Genomic DNA, 25,347 nt, shown 5'->3' with positions numbered 1-25,347 from the left:
TCATAATTGCAGGATGCATGTTGTGGACTGCATGCAACAACTTCCTTGCTATTTTGCAGGGGTTTTCGAGAAGAGGTTAAACAGGAAAGCACCTGATAAAGTGAAGGAACAGCATTTCATGCAGTGAAGTGATATGTAGCAGTTCCAGACATGGTCTGGCTGTCACTTTAGCAATGTCCTTATCATGTTTGTGACTAAGAAGGTAGTAAGATAGGGTTCCCAAAACTTAATGGGTCAGCAAACATAATGGATCAACATAGCATAAGTTACTTAGTCCTCCCCTTTCCCCTCATAAGCTAGCTAAAGTGATCTTCATGTTACACTAGTGGGACCTGTATATCTCGCCCAACAGGAATCTATTTCACTGGATGACACTCATATTTCTTAGACTAACTTATCTGAAAAGACAATAGTGAGGGTTAAAAAGGATAGGGATGAGGATCATCATCACACTGAGTCAATAAGGTACGAAACAGAGGGAAAGAAACTCTGACCCTCAAGCCTTGTAACAATCACAAAGGTTCTAAAGAAAATCACTCCCTAGGATAGAGGGATTACCCCAAATGCCTTTCTAAATGGGGTGGGGAGATCTCCTTATGTGCTTTCATCATACGCTGCAAACATTTCCGTGTTTGTTTGTTTTTTGGAATGGCAGTGCTGACACATCTTTTCTGGCTCAGACTTGACATCTCACACTTGTTGATTATTTTTATGCCGAAAAGTAGATTGGGGAAATCCAGAAGCTTACTTGGTGTTAGTGCCTCCCAGTCTTGTCAACCTCCTAAGCTTATTATGAAGATAAGCATATTATGAAGAGCTAGGCCAGCTCTTGTTGATCTTCACAACTAGAGCAGACCTACTGAATCAATTGACAAATGGAGAATCAGCATATAGGTAAACCCCATTGATTCAGTTGGTCTCCTTTAGTCAGACTTAAAAATAAGGTTTAGAGTCATGCATGCTCCCTGAAGTCCTTGGGACAAATTAGGAATACATACAGTATTCATTACATGTGTTTTCCAGCAATAATTGCATTGTTTATTCTGCCAAGCGTTTGTGTGGGGTTGTTTTTTTGTTTGTTTTTTTTGTTTTTTTAGGTTCTTGGGATGATTTGAAACAATTTCCAAAGTGGTAAACTTCAGTACCTCCATGTTTCCACCGAACAGCATGAAGTTGTGGATAAAGCTGGTCCTACCATTAGGCAGCCTGAGGGAGCAGATCTGCAGTGTTGTGGAAGGTCAGAAAGTGCTGTGTGTTTAGATCAGCACTGTTCAAAGTGGTCGTCCATGGGCCATTATTACAAGTAGTCTCTGGAAGGTTTCCAGGAAGGAAAGAAAGAGTTGGAACATAAATATGGCATCAGTTATTGACACATGGGGGGAAATCAATGCAGGTCCCCTACATACATCAAATAGTGTGAAAGACAACTGTTTGATGTGATGAAATTACAGTATGACTCCAGTGTCTGGGAACTGGTATCAGTGGTTTCATTTATCCATGTCTGAGAAAATATGACCTCCTTTAGGCATTTTCTAGATGTTCTAGTGTGACTCTATAGTATTCTTGAGCAAGAGGTCTTTTATTTTAATAGGGTTTACTATTATCTGAAGTTTCATGTATCCATGTGAAGTGTGGAGAACTTCACATAGATACAATGAAACATGAGGAATGTATCCCTTGTGGATAAAGAGGTCATACTTTATTACTACAGTTGATGTGCTTCTGAGATTTTGTTTCTCAGATAACAAAATAACTTGGCTGGCTTTGGGCAGTGTACTGTGTGCTTTCACAACTTGGGAGAGCACTAAGTGCTTTTCTGCCTCAGGCTCTGGCTCGGGAGTAAGGCACCACTTCTCTTCAGAATCTCAAAAATATTGGTGGCAACCACAAATATAGGCAGGTTACCAAAGCTGTGTACAAAGCCTTGCTCACTGTTGTTGCTTGGTTATTGTTGCCTTCTCCCTCACCTCACACATAACCCTGCAAAAAACATTCAGGTAGAGTAGTGCATAAAAATGCCAGGTCTGTTTTTAGAAGCTATGCTGAAATTCTCTTCCTCCTGCAATTTGGGGCTCAAATGATGGCCAGAAGATCTCTGTGGGGTACCTATGCTTTTCGGGCAATTTGACTTTCCCATTGAAGTGCGAGATCTAAAATTACCTCATTGCACCTTTTTCCCAGCCTTTATAACACCCTCACCTGAATGCAAAACGCAACTGGATATATTGGGAGAAAATCCTTAGCTGGTTATACATTGCCAAATAATACAGTCTGAACGGTATTATATGTCAGTGTAGAGCCATATAGTCAGTCTGAATTGCACTATATGATCAGTGTAGAACCATATAGTGCAGTTTGAACTACATTATGATTAATTTAGAACCATATAGTTCAGTCTGAATTGCTTTATTAGTGTAGACCCATACAGTGTAGTCTGAACTGCATTATGATCAGCTTAGACCCATATAGCGCAGCCTGGACTATATATGATTAATGTAGACTCAAATAGTACAGTCTGAACTGTATTATGATCAGCGTAGACCCATATTGTGCAATTTGAACTGCATTATGATTAATATAGAACTATATAATGATAGTTAACCCTAAGGAGCCCCGGTGGCGAAGTGTGTTAAAGCACTGAGCTGCTGAACTTGCAGACCGAAAGGTTGCAGGTTCAAATCCAGGGAGCGGAGTGAGCGCCCGCTGTTAGCTCCAGCTTCTGCCAACCTAGCAGTTCGAAAACATGCCAATGTGAGTAGATCGATAGGTACCGCTCCAGCGGGAAGGTAACAGCATTCCATGCAGTCATGCTGGCCACATGACCTTGAAAGTGTCTACGGACAACGCTGGCTCTTCGGCTTAGAAATGAAGATAAACACCAACCTCCAGAGTCGGACACGACTGAACTTAACATCAGGGAAAACCTTTACCTTTTTTTAGAGTCTCACTTATCCAACATTCGCTTATCCAACATTCTGGATTATCCAACGCAGTCTGCCTTTTAGTAGTCAATGTTTTTGTAGTCAATGTTTTCAATACATTGTGACATTTTGGTGCTAAATTCGTAAATACAGTAATTACTACATAGCATTACTGCACATTGAACTACTTTTTCTATCAAATTTGTTGTATAACATGATGTTTTGGTGCTTAATTTGTAAAATCATAACCTAATTTGATGTTTAATAGGCTTTTCCTTAATCCCTCCTTATTATCCAACATATTCGCAAAATGGGCTGGCAAAACATATTTTGCCGGCCCATTTATGTTGGATAATAATAATAATAATAAATTTATTTTTATACCCTGCCCCATCTCCCCGAAGGGACTCGGGGCCAGGGCTGTAGCCAGAAAAAAATTTCGGGGGGGGGGGGGTTGAAATTTGGGGGGTGGTTGAACCCTTAGCACCCCCCACCCCCGTTACAAACCTGTCAATATCTGCTTGAGATAGTGCCTGGAGGGACTCTTAATGTTTTGCGTCTCATAGATTTAGCATGGTGATTTGGTTAACCAGTTAAAATTCATGAGTAAACCAGGGTTTTTTTTATAACCTGAAAAATTTCAAGGGGGGGGGGGGGTTGAACCCCTAACCCCCCCCCCCCTCGCTACAGGCCTGCTCAGGGCGGCTTACATGGGGCCAAGCCCAGGCAGCAGACAATATATAAACATAACAATAAAACAAGTCAATCAACAATAAAACAAATCATAAAACAAATGAGGTCACATACAATAAATATACTATGATAAAGTCTTGGGTTGGCTCCAAAAAGAACTGGGCCAAAAAGTGCAAGTAGTGTCAGTGAGACTCTACTGTATGTGGAATGCCTATGCTTTTCCTATAGACTTTCCCAGGGAAGAGCGAGCTGTACATTGACCTCATTTCGCCCCTTTCCTAACCCTTAGAAGTCCTCACCTTGAAAGAAAGAGACCCTGCTGAATATACTGTGAATGTGTATGCCTTTCCCAGCAGCTAAGGGCCAATGTTAGTAGCGAGTATGCACACTTGTGAGGAGAGGAAAAAAAGCGCCGGAAAGAATAGGGCTTGACATTGGTCTTTAAGACCCTGAATACTCAATTTCTCCTGTTGAGTCAAAAAAGGGGCGTTCAAGCCAGTATGTTTCAACTCTAATTGCTTGTGGGAAGCAAGCCGGGCGCGGAGAAGGAAGAGCCGAGGCGCCCGCTCGCTTGTGCTTTGAAGCAACTGCTGGGAAGTCACCTGGCTGGCGCGCTCCAAGCTCCTCCCCTTTTCCCCCCGGGAGGCGAAGAAGGCAGCGTGTGCTCCAGAGGCGAAGGGCTTGCAAAGGAGCGCGAGCGAGCGAGCGAAGGCGCGCGCCTCCGCGGCCGCCGAGTTGGCGAAGATGCGCGAGGCGTCATGAATCCATTCATGAACTCTCCTCCAGCGCGGGAAGAGTTGCAAAGCCCGGCGTTCCCTCCAAAGACAAAAAATAAGCCTCCTCTCCCTTTTTCTTTTCATCTCTTTTCTTCTTCTTCTTGTGGCTCTGGTCACTGGGGCTGATTAATGAATCATGAGGCGGCGGCTGCTGCTGCTGCTAATGCATTTATCTGGGGCAGACCGCGCTGCAGCCTCCCGCCTCAACCGCGTGAAGTCGTGAGGGAAGAAGGCGAGCCGTCAGGAGTCAGGGCTCCTTTTCAGGGCGATCCCGTCGTCGGCGACAGGACCCTCGCTCTCCATGGCGCCCGGGGAGGTAGGTAAGGCTTGCTTCTTCCTCTTCTAGGTGCCTTGAAGCGCATCCTCTGAGGCTGGATCTACGCTGTCCTGTATCCCAGGAGCTGATCTCCAGATTATCTATTTATCCCAGGTTATCTGGCAGTCGAGACTAATGTAATCCAGGTTCAATCGGGTAATCTGGGATCAGATCCTGCGATATAAGGCAGTGCAGACTCAGCATGAGTCTAGGGCCCCTTCCACACAGCTGATCTTCTTATCGCAGGTTATCTGGCAGTGGAAACTCATATAATCCAGGTTAAATCAGAGGATCTGACATCAGATCTTGGGATATAAGGCAGTGGAGATCTAGCCCGAGGCCCCTTTCACACAGCTGTATAAAATCCACACTGAACTTGATTATATGGCAGTGTGGACTCAGATAACCCACTTCAAAGCAGATCTTGTGGGTTATTCTACCTTGATATTCTGGGTTATATGACCTGTGCCAAGGGCCCCTTTCACACAGCTGTATAAAATCCACACTGAGCTGGATTATATGGCAGTGTGGACTCAGATAACCCGCTTCAAAGCAGATCTTGTGGGTTATTCTGCCTTGATATTCTGGGTTATATGACCGGTGCCAAGGGCCCCTTTCACACAGCTGTATAAAATCCACACTGAACTGGATTATATGGCAGTGTGGACTCAGATAACCCGCTTCAAAGCAGATCTTGTGGGTTATTCTACCTTGATATTCTGGGTTATATGACCTGTGCCAAGGGCCCCTTTCACACAGCTGTATAAAATCCACACTGAACTTGATTATATGGCAGTGTGGACTCAGATAACCCACTTCAAAGCAGATCTTGTGGGTTATTCTACCTTGATATTCTGGGTTATATGACCTGTGCCAAGGGCCCCTTTCACACAGCTGTATAAAATCCACACTGAACTGGATTATATGGCAGTGTGGACTCAGATAACCCGCTTCAAAGCAGATCTTGTGGGTTATTCTACCTTGATATTCTGGGTTATATGGCATGTGCCAAGGGCCCCTTTCACACAGCTGTATAAAATCCACATTGAACTGGATTATATGGTAGTGTGGACCTTACTATATTATTATGCCACAATATATAATGCACTACTAGTATATTATACTATTAGTATTATATAATATATTGTATTATATCATAAGTTGTAGTATATATAATATATAATATATATACTATGTAGTTCAGGCAGATAATGTGAGATTTTGCTAGAACAGAGTTATTAACCGAAAAGCATTCACTCTTAGAAGAGTATTATTGAACAGAACAATCTTAGATTAGAGTTATATACTGATTTCACATTCACCTCTAGAAGGGAGCTAGGCACTAAATGAGTTTCATTCCTAGAACACTATTATATTCTGGATACACTGCCTCGTTCATTGTTAGAACAGAGTTATTAACTGAAAAGCATTGACTCTTAGAAGAGTATTATTCACTGAATGAATCGAACAGCAATCAGTGATAGAAGTAGGACATTACAGATTAGGTATATACTAAATGCACTTAGTATTGTGGATTATCTGCCTTGATATTCTGAGTTATATGTGTTAGGGAAGTCTCCAAAATAGCAGCGTATTTAAAAATACAAGACAGGATACTTAACTCACTGCAAGCAGAGGGCGTAGTGTTGTGGCTGGAAAAGAATTCTTGAGCTAAGGAGGCAAAGATGCAGAGTTCGATGCTTGAAGTTTCAAAAGGTTTATTTAAAAATATATAAGAACTACAATTTTTGATCAAAAAGATTGGGTCCCTTTTCCACGCAGCTGAATAAAAACACACATTATTTGCTTTGAACTGGAATATATGACACTGTGGACCCAGATAACCCTGTTCAAAGCAGATATTGTGGGATTTTCTGCCTTGATATTCTGGGTTATATGAATGTGTGGAGGAGCCCTAGGTCTAAGCTTCTCTCTAACTCCATTACTTCTAAGGTTCAAACAAAGGGGGGGGGGGCTCTAAATATTACATTTTCTCAATCAGAGCAGAGAGAGGTCTGAATGAAAAGGGGAAAGAAGAAATGTGGCTATGAGGTCTTAAACCGAAAGGACATGAATCCTAAAGAAATGCCATTCTACGTCATCAATTAGGATGGGAGGAGAAAAGAGAGAGAGAAAACAGATACATCAATAGACATTCAGGAGTGGGAAGGGGGGATTCCCTCAGCCTAACTTAATTCTATCTAGTTGTTTCTCATTGAGGACTGCAAACTTGAGCAGTGTGTGGTTGAATTCCAACAATATGATTGTGTGGAAGCGCCCTAGGGCATGGGTTTGATGTTTGTTCCTGGTTTGGTTTTGGGTTTCTCTTCCCCACCCACCCCGCTTCCCATATAGCACATTGACAAAACAGTGGATTTTTAATATCCTCCTTGGGGGGAAAAAGAAAAACGACTGATTTCAAACTGATGTCATGATAGCTAACATGTTTTATAATAAAGGCCCCTTCTACACTGCCCAATATCCCAGGATCTGATCGCAAAGTATCTGCTTATCCCAGATTATCTGTCAGTGGAGACTTATATAATCTAGTTCAAAGTAGATAACCAGGGATCAGATCCTGGGATATAAAAACAGTGTAGAAGGGGCCAAAGTTTATCGTACTTCCTTATGAGTGGCCTACATGCCCCCAGAGGCAATAAATTCTATTTGGTCTTCTAAGCCAAGCAGGGTCAGTCCTGGTTCATGTTTGGATGGGAGACCGCCCATGAAGATCAGGTGCTCTAGGCTATGTTTCACTGGCCAAACCACTCCTGAGTCTTCTTTGCCTAAGAAAACTGTATGAAAAATGCATGGAGTCATCATAAATGGACAAGGGACTTGAAGGCATATAAATACACACAGAGAGAGTTATTTACTAAAAACCCTGCAGAGGATTTTGTTGTCTAATCCAAATTTAGGTTTGTGTTGCTTAATTCATAACAAGGTAGATGCTTAGGTTCCAGCACTGAGTACTAGTTGTTTCTCTTGTTCTGGAAACCTCACCTCTTGCACTCCAACTGGTCCGTTCAAAGGCAGCTCTGCATATGTCCAGGAGCTATACTACTATTGCTAGTCATGGCATGGAAAATAATATTCCTAGTTGACCAAGTGATACCCTGAAGCTCTGTTTTGCATACCTTGCTTGGCATTAACTAAGTGCTTAAAAACCCTGATCTTTTTCAGCCATTGTGCTCCTGGAATTGGAATAATTTTCCTAGTTTGAGAATTGGAACAGTTTTAAATAAGTGCTTAAAACCACTGGTCTATTTCAGTCTTAAAATAAGGAATGATTGCTGCAATTTAACTAATGAGTGCTAGATTTCATTTGGATATTTGAAGAGTAATCATGTTCATTCAAGATGTCCAGTATATATAATAATGAAGAACTTGAAGGCACTCCTGCTGAGGTACTCTATTAGGAAACTGCTATTTATTCATACAGTTTGACATCATACTTAAATTCAGCACTTTCAAAAATTTAATAAATTATACCACTGATGTATTTTCATCAGGTACTTCTACTTTTGTGATAGAGTTAAAATGAATGAATTTGACTGTATATCATGTCGGTAATATGGCTGAGTTGTGTTCTTTTTAATCGGGTCCATTAATTTCTATTAAAAACTGGTTTTGCAGTCTGCATGAACATGGGGAAAAGGTTGGATTCAACAAAGTTACATTTTATTGTATTTCAAAAAAAGTAAAATCATATTTTAGAGAGCAATTTGGAAAGCATGTAGTACAGGAGTGGAAAGAAAAGTTGCTGTTAAAGGTAGATTTCTAGCTGCTTTGCTATAGGTCACATATGTCTCAGAAGCTTAACAAAAACAGCAACGAAAAGAATTTCTTCGTCCTCAATTAGACTGTTGAATACTTAGCTATCAGTCAGTGGGAGATTTTCATTTTAAAGGATTGTCCTCACTCTTGAGGGGCTTGGTGACCGAATGGCAAAATTCCAAACATTTAATTACGAAATAAATAGGAATTCCTGATCACACTGTCCCTTAATTCCATTAATCGAAGCCACTGTTTTGAACCTGGTTTCAGGACCAATTGGTAGTGAGCATCAGATTTCCACCATTTGAAAGCAATTCTCTTAATGCCGACCCATGATCTAAGCCATTAAGGCCATTGCTCCTATTCAAAATAATGACATAAACCCAGCCTAAACTGAACAATGTCAGTTCAAGTTGTTTGCTCACTATTTATGTGGAGACCTGGGCCAATGGAGACTGAAAACTGTCTCCTTGAGTTATAAAATCAGCCCTCTCTGAGAACTAAAGATGACAGCCATCTCCTTGGTGTGACAGCAAAACTCATCTTGTCATATTAAGAAAAAAACCCCTTTAAAATAATCCATCTGATATGCCACCTTCAGTTGTGGCCATTACTGATTCTTGAAAGTTATCCAGTGATGACAAATGTAAAATATTCAGTGTGATGATCTTTGTAATCCTTACTAGCTTCAGTAGGCCACCTCCTTACATTATGAGTTGGTGCTAACTGTATTTTCTTGAAGGCAAATTCTTTATATACTCAATAGACTTCAGCCTTAAGTCAAAGTGGACAGTGCCAGACAGCAACATGTATCAGACAGTAACAAATGTACCTTTAATGTGGGCATGCTTAGGCAGTACCTGGTTGTTTATGTTCATATCCATTTAGAGGCTAAAATGCAACTAGTTTTCCCAAACAGCTTTCCCAAGTGGCTGTTTGTGCATTTTATGTGTTGTTGCCACCTATTTCCACTGGGAAGTCAGGTGTGTCCCCATCCCCAATGCGTGTGCTGTATTTTGCACCTAGGAAAATGCAGTTCTCCCTGCTGCATGTTTTCGTCATTATTTGTGATGGCATTCGTGAAAACAGCGATAACCCAATATTGTGCTATTTTGTGAGTTCTCGTTGTGTGCTTTCAAGTAATTTTCAGTTTGTGGCAATCCTAATGTAAACTGGCAAGATTTGTTAGAGGGGCTTTTGCCTTTGTCTTCTTCTGAGGCTGAGAGACTGTGATTTGCCCAAGGTCACCTAGTGGGTCTCCATGGCTGAACAGAGATTCAAATTCTTCTTCCCAAAGTCACAGCCCAGTGCTCAAGCCTACATCATGCTGGCTCAAAATCCAGTTCTTCCTTCCTAATAAATTCTCAGTAGCTTTAATCTGGATTAGCAATTGATGTGTTAATGCTTTGTGTGATGTAGCCATTGATGATGTTTCTGAGTCTCTCTCTTAAGGTCCAAATGGCATGTCATATGCCTTTTCAAGTGAATCCTGGTTTTCAGAACATAACTCCAAAGACCAGGATTCGAATCTTTGCTCATTTCACTAGATGACCTTGGGCAAGCCATTGCCTTTCAGCCGCAAAGGAAGGCAAAAGTAACTGTCCTCTGAACAAATCTTGTTAAGTAAACCCCATGATAGAGTTACCTTGAAATCAGCATTACCTGGAAATGACTTGAAGGTACAGAACAATGACAACAATCATCATTACTATATTTCTACTGTTATTTCAGTTTTGATGTTAAATTGTAATGATTCTGTTTAATAAGAGAGATGTTTCACTCTGAAAAATTGTAATAATCTAGGATTAGGAATACCTTTAAACTTGTTCTGAAGATCTTTGCTTGTCTTACACTTTATTTGCTTTGTGTTGCTACTTTAAAAAATCCTATGTGTGATGAGGTATTGTTAGCTCCTTACTGAATCCCTCTAATGTGTATTTTTCTGCCAAAAAGGTGAAGAATTTGTGAAGAAGGTGGTTCCTTGGGGATTGGAAACAGGGCTGGATGTTGCAGTGTGCATCTTACTAGTGTGACCTCATTTGGGCAATGCTAATTAAAAAGAAAACGATTTAGCAGGTGGTGGCTCTGTAGGATTTGTGCTTTGTTTGTCACTAATAATAAATAGGCACTATTATCTGACAATTGCACAGTTTGGAGCATTGGAACAATATGGTGAATCACGTGGTGTACAGCAGATGTGAAATTTGCTTGTCTGTTTTGATGCAGATCTCATGCTTTTGACATCACTGTGTTCCACTGTTATTTTTGTTTTGTTTTGTTTTGGGTTTTTTGGCAGTCAGGACTACTGCAGTACACAATACACTCAATGCTTTTAAATCATGCAGGGGACAACCCGAGAAGTGAAAGTTTCTTCTTGTTCTTCCTCCACCTTGTTCTGTGATGTGTCATGATTAAGACTGGATCTACACTACCATATAATCCAGTTCAAAGCAGATAACCTGGGATGAGAAACTGGATTATATGGCAGTGTAGATCCAGCCTAAATTATGTAGAATACAAGGTAGGGTCTCTTCTGTCCTTCTCCATTATTCTAATAATTTTGACATGGTTTGGCATTTTAGCTTTCACATTTATTATAATGTTCAGAAGTATTAAGAATACATTGGGAAAACAGTACAAAGTCTATGTTTATACATTCTTGGGTTTTTTCCCCATCACAAGGTTCCTTCCCTTCACACAGGGAAGGAACCTTCCCTTCTTTCTTTCTTTTTGCTGATTTCTCTGTCCTAATGTATAGGATAAGTACTCTCAATTTATATTTTTTAAATGTATTATAAATGGGAAAGGATCCAGCATTACATTTCTTGTCTTTGGAGAAAAATGCTATGACAAAGTTTGAGAAGTGTGGAGGTACTGAGACTTGCAACAGATTGGAATGTAGTTGGTAGTGTACAATGAATCATACGCTCTTCTACACATGCTCTGCCATTCATATAGATGGGAAAAGTGGCAGATGACTAGTACATAAAGGAAAGCAGAAATCTTATTTATTTAGCTTTTGTGTTGCTGTTACTAAAACTCAAAAGATGGGAATCATGCAACCCTTCAAGTTGGACTGCAGGTTAGAAATGCTGTAAGTTTCAATCCAAACGCATTTTGAAGGCTTTGTGGTTCTTACCACTGGAATCTAGTTGGTTTTTTAAAAAAAAATTGTCAAAAGTAAAACTGTTATGTGTATTCGTATGTGTGTGGTTTCCCTGCTTTCTCTCATATCCTAGTATGAACAGAGTAATCTTTCATGTACTCCTTTAACTCTCATTGCTCAATCCATATCATCACTGTTGTGTAAAATGGTATGCCCAATGTTTCATATAATGTGAGTCAAAGACATTCCCATGTACTTTTTCAGTTCTTGCAGCAAATTGAAGTCTTTCTAAATCTTTCTAAATCTTAAAAGCATAGAGCTGCATGTTTCTTGATGACACATGGTCTAAAACAGTGGTTCTCAACCTGGGGTCCCCAGATGTTTTGGTCTACAACTCCCAAAAATCCCAGGCAGTTTACCAGCTGTTAGTATTTCTGGGAGTTGAAAGCCAAAAACATCTGAGGACCCCAGGTCTGAAAGAAACTGAGCAGGGCAAAATTGATTTCAGCATTGCTCAACACACTGTAAATGACACACAATTCACTTTATGACTGCTGGTCCATATTGGTGTTGATGTGAACATACTCTCAATAGTTTGTTTTTGGATTGTGTATCATGCACTAATACTTGACATCATAAATTCTATACCAGTATGTTTAGAGATTAACATGTCAGAAAGATATTTCTCAAAGGTCAGCTGCATTCCTATATTTTTAAAATATTGTGTGCATACAACCTTACTCGATGGCATCATCTGTCTTCAGAATGCAATCCTGACAGGTCAGGCTTGCTTAGCTGACTTATTTATTATTTGATAGCCTTTCTTTTTATTATCTTTACACACTGGAACAAGCATGTAAAAACATGATGCAAGACTAAATTGTTCACAGCACCAAACATTACATTTAAAATATGCCAGGTCCATAAGTAGTTAAATCATATGGAGTTTTTCATTTGTGTATAAAACAAATTTGGAAATGTTTAGTGTGTGCAAGTGTATAGATACCCACAATTTATGAAGAGCAACATTGAAGGTCAAAAATCCCTTAATACATCTCCAGAAAGATTTAATGTACCATAACTTCTTACTTTCTGCCAGTACAACTCCTAGCTTCTGATTGTATGATATAGTTTGCTCACAAAGATGGAAACAGGCTGATCATTGTACTGGATTAGTAAGAACAAAGATACAATAAGTAGTCAAAGCATTTGAAAGAGTCTATATGATTTCAAACTAGTTGATTACATCTTTAAAATGACAAGAAATTGAGATTGGATTGGACTTAGTATCCCACTCACACAGCCACTGTTTCCTTGGCTGTTGAGTTGGATCTACAGTGCCCTATATCCCAGGAGGTGATCCCAGGTTATCTGATTATCCCAGATTATCTGGTAGTGTAGACTCATAATCCAGTTCAAAGCAGATAATCTGGGATCACAACCTAGGATATAGGGCAATGTACAACCAGGGCCCTTCCAGACAGGCCCAAAACGCAGGACTGTCTCACTTTTTACCTGAGGCATTCAAACGACACCTCAGGTAAAGGTGAATGAATGCAGAGTAAACTGGGCTTTTCTGGTTTACTCCACATTAATTAAACACCTCTAAAGATCCGGACTTTAAGCTAAGGTCCGGGTCTTTAAAAGTGAGGACACTGTGGGTCAGTCCCCACAGCCATGCTGCTTCTTTTGGCTCCAAAAAGCCCAAAGGAGTGGGATGGCAACCATCCCTTCCCCTCCAGCCCCCATTTTGGCCCCCAAATTTGCCCTCCTCCTGGTGCGATAAAATGGCATGTCAGGAGGTGATTTCCCTCTCCCCCCCCCCTCCCCACCTCTTGACACATCCTTTTTTAGGGTGTGAGAAGGCTGTAAAGAGAGGCCTGCATTGCTGGTAGGCCCCTCCGTTATGTTTGGGGGGGGGGTGGAATGGGGGGCTAGATGGCATCTCAGGTCAATTTTTGTTCAACCCACGTTGCCATTTAGCCACCCTCCCAGAAAAGCCTAGGATTTAGGTTGGGGGTGGGGAATACAACCCGAGATGAAGCAGGTTGTTTTAACCTCTCAGTTTTTAGTACACTGTAAAAGGGGTGAGTGGCTGCTTGTATTGGCGGAACACTTCGTTCTTTACTTGCGTCCATTCTTCTTAGGCTGGATCTACACTCCCAAAATATGATCCCAAGTTATCTGCTTTGAACTGGATTATATGAATCTGAACTGCCAGATAATCTGGGATAAGAAGATAATCTGGGATCAGATCTTGGGATATACACTGCCATATAATCCAGATTATCATATCAGAGAATTCAGATTATCTAATTTGAATTGGACTATGAGCTCATACATAGCAGTTTCATATGGCAGTGTAGATGGGGACTCAGTCACATTATTGCTGTGCTTTTTAAAAAAGCTGAAATTCCTTAAATAACATGAGTTATAGAATCAGACTAATTTGCAGAAACAAAATAGATGTATTCAGATTTTATAAATTTTACAATGTATTGTTCAGTAGTATTTTTTCTTGACTTGTGGTAGGCATGTAAAGACTATGTGGCAGTTGTTTAGAAAAATCCATCAACCGTCTGCTATTACATATGGTACTCTGGATAAGGCATAAAAATGATTATGGGTATGGGATAGGCCTATGTATTCTCAAGCTGTAATTCTTCCACTAACTCTGCAACCAAAGCCATGTTTTGACTCTAACTGAACAATGGTCTTGTCCAATATTTTAGCTGTGTGGATGTAGGATTAGTGTTATTCTACGTATGGGGAAAATTTGTATTTACAAGAGGACTTGCACCATATCTGATAAAACAGGAGGAGAAATTATGGCTTGGACCCTAGGAAAAGTAGGTATAAGGAAGTTTTGAGGGAATGAAAATTTCTAATTCATTTTCCCTTTGACACCTAATCCCCCTAAAGTCCGTAATAATCCAAAAAGCAATAGACCAATATCCTTGTTGTGCCATCTTTGCAAAGTTCTGGAGAGACTTATCCTGCACAGAATTATGGAAACAATAGACTCATTTATGATCCCACAGCAAGCTGGTTTCGGGAAAGGGAAAAGTTGCACATCACAAGTGTTGAACCTGACATAGCACATAGAATATGGTTTTGAAAGGCAGCAGATTAAAGGAGCTGTCTTCATAGACCTGTCAGCAGCATATGATACTGTAAATCATTGCCTTCTCCTGAGAAAAACTTACAGTATCAGAAAGGACTACCACCTCACCCACTTCATAGGAAATCTGCTTTTTGTTGAGTTCCAGTGTCAGAGAAGCAGATGGTGGAAACAGAAGAACGACCTGCTTCAGGGGGGCGTGCTTGCTCCATAAGTGTTCAATAATTACACAAATAACCAGCCACTGCCAGAAGGGACTGAGAGTTTTATCTATGCTGATGATCATGCCAACACTGCTCAATCAGGGAGCATTGAAATGGTTGAACAGAAGCTCTCTGAAGCTTTAGGTGCTCTTACTGCCTATTACATGGCAAACCAGTATATTCCTAATCCATTTAAAACACAGATAAGGGCTTTTCATCTTAAGAACAGACAAGCACCTCAAGCTCTGAAGATTACCTGGGAAGGAATCCCACTGGAGCACTACAGCACACCACAATACCTGGGAGTTACTCTGGACCATGCTCTGACTGAACATAAAGCACTGCCTGAACATAAAGCACTGCCTGAACATAAAGCAAAAAAGTGGGTGCTAGAAATAACATCATACGAAAGCTGACTGGCACAACACAATAAAGACATCTGCCCTTGCGTTTTGCTACTCTACTGTTGAATATACATGTCCAGTGTAGTAAACATCTCACCATGTTAAAAAAGTGGATGTGACTCTTAATGAGACATGCCACATTATCACAGGTTGTTTACGCCCTACACCGCTGGAGAAATTATACTGTTTAACCGGTATTGCACCACCTGACATCCATCGGGAAGTAGCAGCCTATAATGAAAGGACCAAGGCATTGACATCTCCGGGATCTATCTGGGCTGTATAAAAGATTATGTGAACAGTATCCTGAACAATTTAAGTGGGGGGAAACAGCTTTTGTAGAAGGAAAGGGAAACTTGTAGTCCATATAGAAGTTGAAATGCTACTTAGTTGCACATTATTCATGATGTTGATTTGTTTATAAGACACAAGTTTCATAGATGGAAGGAATATATCAACCCTTCTCAGGTTAATTTATGTGGTGGACTGGCAATTCTTTTATAGCGGACCAGCATGGTATAGTGAGCACTGGACTAAAAATATGGAGATCAGGGTTCAGTTCCCGGATTGATCATGGAAACACGCCGTATGACCTTTGGCAAGTTATACACTGTCAATCCCAGAAAACCCTATGATTTATTTACCTTGCAGTTGCCATAAGTTGGAAATACCTTTAAGGCATACAGCAACAACAACAGCAGCAGCAGCAACAACATCATCAACAACAACAGGGACTGGTACCATAGTTGAACCCACTGGCCACAATTTTTTGTTGTTGTCCTGGAAATTCATCAGGGATCAGATGACTGGGACATATACTGTTGGCACCTACCATGACATGAGTGTGCAAGATATGGTTTGTAGTATGGGGAAGAACCTTTTGAAGATCTCCTTGTTAATGTGTTTACTGTGTTACTCTATCTACAGTAACATAGCTATTTTAATGTTTTTGAAAAAAACTGTGATGTCAAAATGAAATACAGTTCAACTCTGATGCACATTTTGAACCATGTAATCTATAGTCTGACGAGAGCTGCAGTAATATAGTTTTATTGTTGGATTTATCACCTCAAGTGTTTTTTCTTGCAGTGAAAATAAAAGTTATGATAGACAATTTTAAAGAAGTGGTTAAAATCACCAAGGAAAAGGGGCTTGCTCAAAACTTCTCATGTTTTGATTCATATAATTCCTGAACAATTGTGCATACTGATTACAGTTGAAACATACTGGCCTGAAGCTAAATGAAGCCCTGTTGTTGTCATGAAACACAAGGAAGTGACCTTATCCTAGAGCAGTGGTTCTCAACCTGGGGTCCCCAGAGGTTTTTGGCCTACAACTCCCAGAAATCCCAGCCATTTTACCATCTGTTAGGATTTCTAGAAGTTGAAGGCCAAAAACATCTGGGGACTCCAGGTTGAGAACCACTGCCCTAGAGGCAAATGACACTACGTAACACAAGTTTTGTTCCTGAGTTATAAATATAATTTCCTAATTGGTACTGTCATAAAACATGGGAAAAGTTTATTAAACTGCCAAAATTTTGTTTTTGCGGGACATCCTGCAGCACACTTTGCTATAGTTTTTCAATGAATATTTCATAGATTCTCAACCAATTCAACATAGTTTGTGGCAGCCACTAAAATGAAGTTTCTAGAACTACTTTCAAAGAATGTACCACACAGTTAAACAGGAAATAACATTTTCAAACCAGGTACAGAAAAATTTTCAAACTTTGTTACATCCGTGCCATTTTTAAGTACTCAATTCAGTTCCCTCAAAGACATATACTGTTCCTGACTTACATGTGCATAGGTGAAACTTATGTGAACATAAGTTCCTTTTTGGACCATTTCACTCACTTTGATGTAAAAATCCCATCTGAATTTTTTAGCTAACTGTCTGGTTAAGAATATGGAAAAACTTTCCATATCCAGCAATTTTAATCCCTGGAAGATAATGCTGTTCCTTTTTATCAGAGAAAGAGCAAGAGAGCAGAAGTCAATTCAGAGTTCTTAAGGGAGGCAAAAAGGTGACCATGTTCCATATGAGAGTAGCACTTTCAATTCAACCCACCTCCCAGCATGCCTGAGATAGCTCCTTTTCTAAGGTCCATTTCCCCACCTGTAAGTCACAGCAGCAGACCCATCTGAAGGATTGGCAGTTGCTTTGTTGTAGGAAGATGAGAAACTGCAGATGTGGAGCTAAACCTACATGTAGTATTATTCATTCATACATACACTGAATTTATATCCTACTTTTCTCATAAGATGATATTTCAGCTAAAGTGTGACATAGAAGTGTGGTGAGCAACACAGAGATTAGAGGTCTTGCTTTGTAATGCAACAATGCCCTCCCTCTCATATGAAGAGTGAAAATGCCTTCATAGCTACTTTAGGGAAGGTAATATTAAGTTAAGGAACTGATGTGGGCATAAAGATTTGAACACCTGCCATAGGGCCTTGATCCAAATAATATTTGTAGTCCCTCCTGAGTATAATGCTCATCTAAAAGCTCTTTCACATAGCCACAAAATATGTAAAAATGCGGGTTCCAAGTTGCATGGAAGCGACACCAGAGTGCCCCAAGTCACTTCCATCTCCCACCCTCCCTGCTCTACTATTCCCACAAACAAACTACATAAGAGCATCCCTTATATCACTGCAGGGGCTGTACTTCTTCGGTGTCATTTTGGCAGAAACTGGGAGCAGTAAGCTCTCTCCCCTCCTACAAAGCTCTATTGTCTCCAAGATTATTTTGAATCTGGAAGTACGTGGCCTGCACAAATGGTAAGAAAGGATATTCTGTCATTTATTTATTTTTTGCAGGAATAGGGGTGTTGGAGGAGAAAAAGGCACTGCCATCCCACCTCCTGGGATCTGAGATTGCAGTCTCCTTTGCCAAAACGCAGGCAAAAGTCTGAATCTCCCTGGATGATTTGGACCTTTGCCAGTGTTTTTTTAACTCTGGGTCAAGAAGGATTAATTGGTTTACCCTGGTTTAAGGCGTGTCATGTAGATATTCTAGGATATTCCCTACACTGGATTCAATGGCAGTGTAGATGCAGCCCTCTGATTTGGTAAAGTGAAGTAATATATTGTAGATATAATTAAGTTCTCCCAATTTTTTCTGTACCAGGAATGTGAAGTACTTTTAAGGAGTCTGGGAGAGTATATCACTGTGTGCCTTTTAGAAATACAGTAGAGTCTCACTTATCCAACATAAACGGGCCGGCAGAACGTTGGATAAGCGAATATGTTGGATAATAAGGAGAGATTAAGGAAAAGCCTATTAAATATCAAATTAGGTTATGATTTTACAAATTAAGCACCAAAACATCATGTTATACAACAAATTTGATAGAAAAAGTAGTTCAATACGCAGTAATGCTATGTAGTAATTACTGTATTTATGAATTTAGCACCAAAATATCACGGTGTATTGAAAACATTGACTACAAAAATGCATTGGATAATCCAGAAAGTTGGATAAGCAAGTGCTGGATAAGTGAGACTCTACTGTACTGAATGCCCTGTAGTGCTGTGTATGCATCTTTCTCATTCTGTTGCACTTTCTGTAACTTTAGCAACACTGACAAAAAGCCCTAAACTATTTTTCACTCATATTTGATGTATTGCAGGTTTAGGGACACCTCCATACTCAAATATTTTCAGAAAAAAGGCCAAAATAAATGAGAAGAGTATTCATCCCACCCCATTTGAAGTCTCCCCTTCCATAAAATTACTGCATCTATTATTTCAAGTTCTTTCCGTTTTTTTTAAAAAAAAAATATTGCCAGGAGTATGATTGATCTCATTTTTAGCCACTGACACCAAAAATCAAACTGCACATTTTCTAACCCTCAAGCTCTTATTAACTTCCTTACAAACTGCAATGACTTCTCTTGTAGAAAAATGTGTACACCTGTTTAACTGACACACAGCAAATGTGTGATCCCCTCAGTAAGGATCCAGGTATCTCTGCAGGTTAAATCCCCCTTTTCAATAAATATTTTAGTGACCATCTTTTTTTTAAAAAAAAAAAAAAAGCATGTACAGTGTTCTCTCACTACTTCACGGTTCACTTTTTGCAGATTCGCTGTTTCGCGGTTTTTCAATAAACTCTAAAAGACTATTATAAATCATAAAAAATTACAATTTACAGCCTAAGGAAAGGAGAAGCCGAAGGGAGAGAAAAGGAGCCAAAGCAGCGATGGGAGAAGGAGGCAATTTATCAACATACGATTGGTTGATAAAGACTTAAAATAGTGTATAACTACTAAAATAATGTATAAATATTAAAATAAATATAGTGTCCCTACTTTGCGGATTTTCACTTATTGCGGGTGGTCCTGGAACCTAACCCCAGCGATAAGTGAGGGAACACTGTAGTACAAACCCCCTCAACACATTTGACTGAAGTTTAGTAGTTGTCTTATAGTTTTCTATATTGGAATATTTTATCAGATGGGGGCAGGATGTAGTCCTTTAGTAGTTTCCTGAGAAAGATTCAGGCTTAACGTTTATTAACCCAGGGCAATCTGACTACTGTGTATACTTATGTATAAGTCTAGAAATATTACAAAACCAACCCCAAAGTCTGGGTCAACTTATCCACGGGTACTATACTTTGTAGGTACTATATTTTATTAAAAAGGGGGACCATTCCCTTCTTTGAGTTGAGTGATGAAAGACGTGAGCTTAGTCCATCTTGAAAGAACCTAAGAGAAGCTCCAGTCCCCTCTACTTTTTCTGCTGTGTTAGCATGTTTGGTCTTTTGGAAAACCAGGATGGGGAAATGATATATGATCCTCTGAGGTGGCACTAGGCTTTCCTGTCTTATATAAAAATCTATAAATCTCCCCCCCAAAAACTACTCTTGACTTATACATAACGTCAACTTATACACAAGTATGTATGGCATTTTTCAAATTATGGGGAGAGCTGGTCAACAATAGTGTATTGTGGGAAGGCTACTTTTTGTTATGTAAGGAAATACAAATTAATATTATTAGAATTGCAAGCAGGAAATTACAATTTCTTGAGGATATTTAAAGATAATAGATAAATATAAATATATATATGAATATGAATTGGAAAGAAAAGGTGCTAATGATTTATAAAGAAAATATGGGGAAATAGTGTAATCTACGTATTTTTCAAAAGGATCCACAAGGGGGACAATTCTATCGATATTAATTATAAAAAAGAAAAGGACATTAAGACAGTAATTTCACCAATCTGCCCTTCTATTTATAGTTCTTAGCTGTTTATCATAAACTGTTTTCAAAGGTTACAGTTTGTCACATATGTTTGTTTAGAACTAAGCGGCAACAAGATAGATGGTAATTCCTTTTAAATACCATTGCTTACTTTCACTTATCTTTGGTTTAGTGCATTTGTATAATCATTCCATCTGCTTCCTTTCTATACACTATTTCCCCCTGATAATTCACTTTCAAAAGTTTAGGTTTTAATTTTAAACATTTGCATGAAGATTTCCTTACACACAGTTGTTTATCTGAATGTGTTAGCACTAGGGAAGTGAAAGTCTATTATTTCATTTCTCATCATCCAACCAGTACCTCTTTCTGTCTCAGTTCTTTATTGTACTGCAAGCCTTCCCTCTTTCCCATATAGTAATCCATGGGTTTCTGTGTGCATTTTTGAAAGGTGTACAGATAGAAAGGTGTACAGCTAACCCTGCTGTACACCATTGTCTGCATTTTTTCCTGTTGAACAAAACTACGGTATGTATTGGTTTGTGTGCACATTTTCCAATTGTACCCATGATTTTGCATACAGTTTTTCTCTGTTGAATAGAAACTGGCATTTGCCTTTGTTGTATGCCCAACAACTAGTGTAATTGATTTTCAATTCTATACACATATGTTTAAAAAGATTGGTAAGGGAATATGGGGACATGTGGCCTCTGAGGCAAGCTTCTATGGGTTGTCACATTGAAAGAAGGAGTTTTATGATTAAGAGCAAGTCTCAGTCCAATTTCCTTTTGATGAGAAAATTGTTTAAATAAAAGTGCCATATAAGCCTTCCAGAATATTGTGAGAGTAGATGGATCTTAATGGTTGTTTCCATTTCACTTAAGGGTTATTACTATTTCCTTGTGTATTCTGGTTTTAAAAGAAAAGAATGATAGACAGCGTTATTGGCCCAGGAATTATTATTTGAAGATACATTTCTCCAAGTCTGTGAATTTGCTTTATGAATAAGCTGGGAGAGGGTATTAGGTTCTTTATATCGAGATCATTTTGTTTAAATGTCTGGAAACCAATGCATAGATTGTCCTTTGGGGAGAACAAAGTCTGCTGCAGTGTTTGTTCTTTACAGCAGACAAATCTCTTTGGAACGTTGAAACATTCAGAATTTGGAGGAAATGACTGTGAGGTTGTCAGCATGGCAATCAAGTCTGAACTGAAACATCCCTTACAGTATAGAACAAAGTAACTGCCAGTCTTTGATCTTTATTTCCCAAAACTAGAATAGTGTTTCTTTCCCAAACCATATGAATACATCTTGACAATGCTCCATTTGATAAAAGTAAATGCTGTTGTTTTCATTCTGTATTTTTAGCAGTTTATCTGGGCATGTGAAAAAGTTTCTTAGGATGAGTTATGATCTTTATGTTCTTGATAGGGCTCAGTAATATTGGGCTACACTGATCTCTCTCTTCACCCCCCCCCACCCCCGCTCACAAAGAACAGCCACTAGAATGCCACCCTCATATATCTTCTGAGCATTGCTGGTAATCCCTGACAGTGTATTTCAATAGCAATATGCAGTGCTCCCTAACATGGCCTTTCTCAAGAGAGAAAAAATATAAGGAAAAGACTTGGGTGTCACTTCGCAAATGTTCACAAACTTTCTTTAAGTACTGGTTTCCGCTATTTCATCTATCTCTTCAATTTCCTGCTCAAGACAATGGCATTCTAGTGGAGATAGTGGAGTAGGGAGGTTGATGATCTGACCCTCGTGGGAAGGCTTCCCTTACATCTCCCAAAGGAGTCCAAACTTGCTTCCCATTTTTGCAGAAGGGGAAGTAGTGGGAATTGTTGTGCAACTACTTGATTGCAACCATCCTGCAGATTAATGAGAAGAAGGTTGTTGTGCATCATGTTCACTAGAATCCTCACTCTCGAAGATTATTGCATTTATTCCAAATGCAGAATAAATAATATTTTATTTTGATCCTTAGCCTTAAGCTGTTACAGGTATTCAGCAAGATATTATATGCATCAAAATTAAAACTCTTCCTTCTTTGGTCTTCACAGCTAGACCAAATTGCCTTGGGATTGGAACCTGTCCTCTTACCCTTTGAAACATCAATCGTATGTGGCTGCTCCCATTTGAAGTGGTTATACATTATTTCAGCAACTGTTTGACCTCAGGCAAGACTACCTCAGGGCTTCCCTACTCTAGAGAGCCAATCAGTTCCTTCTTGCATTTGCCGTTGAATACAGTTGTTGTTTCTTCTTCAATAGATGTCTGACTTTCTAGTGAGAGAGCAAGTGAGCTAGTAGTTAATTGCCATTCTTACTGCTTCTCTCTACACTTGTTATTTTTGGCTTTGGAAGCCACTGGGAAAGAATGGGCTAACAACTGAGTTTGGTGTCAAATGGATGGAAAATGTAGTGGTTAGGATGCTGACTTGTTGGAGTTTAGATCTTAATCATTGCATGGAAAGCGGCATGGATCATGTCTGTGTGGCTGCCATTGCTACTCCCATGCTACTGTTTGCCATGGGATACATGGCAAACATTTGACATCTTTGTGACCAGGGGTGCTATCTGCAGTTTTACTTTTCTAATTGGCTTTAGAATTTCTATGCTTTTTTGCAGGTGACTTGATTTCCATTTCCACACAATTTTGATCAACAGACTAAACAATCTAAGTAGTGTTCCTTCATTATCATATAAAATATGTCCATTATTATATCATGTTTTGTGGTGGTACAGAGTTATTGTTCCTTGGGATCAACCTTATTACAGCAGCCATAAAATGAAAAAAGGCAGATGTGACTCACTAATGTAAACTAAGAACCTGCCTATATAATACATGGTTTCTTGCATATCTCCTCCACTACAGCATCATGATATATATTCCAGAATATGGCTCCAAGGCCCATTTCTTGGTGCTGCAGGGAGAACTACAAAGTACCTGATCATAATCTTAATGATGCCACATCCAATACAAATTACTCATAAAATCAACTACAGCCATTTGAATGCTTGCTACATCCATGTCTCTTTATCACAGCTGTGGTTGGGATAATTTAATGATATGTCATTGATAGTGAAATTTCACAACTTTTATACTCTTGCTGTGAAGAAAATAGGTATAGAAAAATGATTATAATGAAGAATTGTTTTTCTTGTCTTTTTTCAGGAGTGCCTTGCATTCTGAATCTTTTCTAGATAAGCTAGTCATTCTAAATCTCATTGAAATATCAATAAAATCCAATTTTGATGACTGGATGTTTAGAAAATGATATTATACCATTCTCATACCTGCATGCCAATGCACTTGGAAAATTGTCCTTCAATTCTGGAGGGATTGCTGTACTTTGCTCTAATAATGAAACAGTTTCCTTTAATCAAGTAAAAGCCAATGGGGATACAAAAATACCTAGTATGGTTTTATTTAGCCCACTGAGATACATTTTTGTATTAACTCTCTCAGATACTACCAAGAAGTATAGTAAAACATTTTTAAAATACATGTGTAACATACATGCAGTTGATTGATCTCTCCCAGAAATTCATCTTGGGATTTATTTTTAAACCTGACTTGAGCTAACAGGTTAAATACATTCTTGGTAAATGTGTTGCCACTGGAATGCTAAACTGAAAGGAGTCTAGTCAACTTCTCCAGCAGTCACATCAATGTCATTTATACCTTTGGGAAAATCAAAATCTGTTTTCTTGGAATCCTGCTGAAAGTTGGAAACCTTGTCACTTCACCTGTTATAATATTGCCATATGTTTGCAGAATATGGTGGTATCAGTGCATATTGGACTAGAAGCTTATACTGCAATTGTATTTCTGTCTCTGAAACATAATTATGCTGTATCAAGAAAAAAGAGTTACAAATCCTGAAACAATGTGACTTTCCTTATTTTTTTCCATTCAGTCATTTCTTTTGGAGTGCAGTTAACTCCTGGGTTGCAAGTTTAGTAACCCTACTAATCCTGTCCTGAGGCTATTACATCCTGATAATGGCGGTTTACTTTCTTATGATATAATGTCTTAGAAATGATAGGATGTTATTGCTATCAGTGGTTGTCTTCTGGTCTGACTACATGAAAAAATGTGCTTCACAAAGTTGTTTTTATTTTATCTAGCGATTAGTTATATCTACATTTTATTCAAGATGTACTTATGAACCTTTCCTTGCTCTATCTTTCTTCATTCTCAAGGAAACTACAATCTTATGCACATTTTTTGGGAGTCAATCCCATTGTAAGTATAGGATTTCACTATAAGTCTCATTTTACATAGCCTTCATTTGGCTTTCTGCTCCAATACTACTTTCATTCTAGCTCTGATACTTTCTTCCACTTCCATTTGCTCCATTTCTACTTTGCCACAATCAAGGGACATATATAATAACCCCTCGGATTGACTCTCATAGGTTCTGCCATGATTTCTGTTGATTATTCTAACTGCCCTGTGCCTTATAGATGTTCTTCCTTGTCAATATATCTGGTGTAGCTGACATAAAATATTCTTAACTTATTCTGATACAGAAGTTTACATTTCGAATGGAAGACATTTTAATACTTTAAATATAGAATTCCGGGGTAATTTGTAACATTTAGAAACCAAGAGAAGGGTTTCTTTTCTTTAAAGGGCATATAGTAAAGATAAAACTTTCCCCTTGACATTAAGTCTAGTCAAGTCAGACTCTGCGGGTGGTGCTTATCTCCATTTCTAAGCTGAAGAGCCAGCGTTGTCCGTAGATGTCTCCTAACTCATTTGGCCGGTATGACTGCATGGAGCACTGTTGCCTTCCTGCC

At 39.2% G+C, this 25,347-nt stretch overlaps 1 protein-coding gene across 3 annotated transcripts in view; it reads left to right on the top strand.

Moving 5' to 3' along the window:
- The first annotated feature begins 4,186 nt into the window (after nucleotides 1–4,186).
- Nucleotides 4,187–25,347, top strand: part of LOC100560134 (heparan sulfate glucosamine 3-O-sulfotransferase 1) — a 125,489-nt gene continuing 104,328 nt past the window's right edge. The window contains exon 1 of one of the 3 annotated variants that reach the window (XM_008116746.3): nucleotides 4,187–4,706. The gene's annotated coding sequence lies outside the window, so the exon portion shown is untranslated. Of the gene's footprint in view, nucleotides 4,711–17,968; nucleotides 18,104–25,347 lie in introns of those variants that run through there. The other 2 variants (XM_008116747.3, XM_003224724.4) reach the window with 2 other exon arrangements.

Source organism: Anolis carolinensis, chromosome 3 (genome assembly GCF_035594765.1).
Source record: "Anolis carolinensis isolate JA03-04 chromosome 3, rAnoCar3.1.pri, whole genome shotgun sequence".
Lineage (NCBI taxonomy): Eukaryota > Metazoa > Chordata > Lepidosauria > Squamata > Dactyloidae > Anolis > Anolis carolinensis.
The sequence above is the reverse complement of the archived record's forward strand: the minus strand, read 5'-3'. Positions and strand labels throughout refer to the sequence as shown.